The sequence below is a fragment of the Triticum dicoccoides genome, chromosome 6A (assembly GCF_002162155.2).
Source record: "Triticum dicoccoides isolate Atlit2015 ecotype Zavitan chromosome 6A, WEW_v2.0, whole genome shotgun sequence".
NCBI lineage: Eukaryota > Viridiplantae > Streptophyta > Magnoliopsida > Poales > Poaceae > Triticum > Triticum dicoccoides.
In genome coordinates, this window is record NC_041390.1 from 148,965,353 (window position 1) to 148,966,254 (window position 902).

The window sequence follows — 902 nt, forward strand, 5'->3', positions numbered from 1 at the left end:
AACAAATATCTGAATATTTTCTTTTTCAGTGCTTTCCAGGACTGTTCACTCAGTCTTACATCGCAAAGCATCGGCTTGCTAATGAGGCAAGGGACATAATAATAAATTATGAGCAACAGCACTGTTATCATCTTCAAGTGTTCATCAAGAAGGCGAAGGACAGCCGGGCACTCATCCATAGGAATTGGAGTAAAGTTGTGTGTGCCATACGCATGGAGGAGACCACACTATGGGCATTTCGTTTTTTCTGCTTCGCCAACAACCCAGCAGGTCTTCACCTAGAATGTTACCGTCTATGATGTTGATGATGTTAAAGATTTTAGATGTCAAATGAGTACTGCTACTGTGCCACTTGTATATGTATGCTATGGTGCTATTGTGATATCCATTAATTATGCAATGGTGGTTGACCATTTGTTATGTTTGGGTATGTTTGATTGATATGAATTATGTTGTGGGTCTAGGTTCAAATTAAAATTCTGACCAATTTGCTTATTGCATGGATTAAATTATGCAAAAATTACGTTCGACACAGTCCAGAAAAACAAACCATGTGCAATGGACAACCATAACACAAATGATCGAACCAAAGTGCAGTAGACCAAATAACGCACATGTTCTACCATTAAAACATCGTGTGTGATGAACCAGCACAACACACAATTGTGCAATGACAACCATATGCGATGCACTACATTGCACACATGTTTTCTTTGTAATGAATCGTGTGGGATGGATGGATGTTCCGTTGAGCCAATTGTATGCGACTGTTCACGTCACTACAAACAATTCCTCCACGGCAAACATGTGGGACGGCGACCCCATCGCACATGATTGTCCTTCCCTCTGCAATGAACCCCCAATCACAAATCCACGCAACCACATGGTTAGTGAAATTGTGT

The 902-nt window shown here is 40.8% G+C and overlaps 1 protein-coding gene across 1 annotated transcript in view; it reads left to right on the plus strand.

Annotated features, from left to right (window-relative positions):
* Nucleotides 1-420, plus strand: part of LOC119316339 (shewanella-like protein phosphatase 1) — a 4,900-nt gene extending 4,480 nt beyond the window's left edge. Inside the window, exon 11 of the mRNA XM_037590654.1 lies at nucleotides 30-420. The gene's annotated coding sequence lies outside the window, so the exon portion shown is untranslated. The remainder of the gene's footprint in view (nucleotides 1-29) is intronic.
* Nucleotides 421-902: the final 482 nt, after the last annotated feature.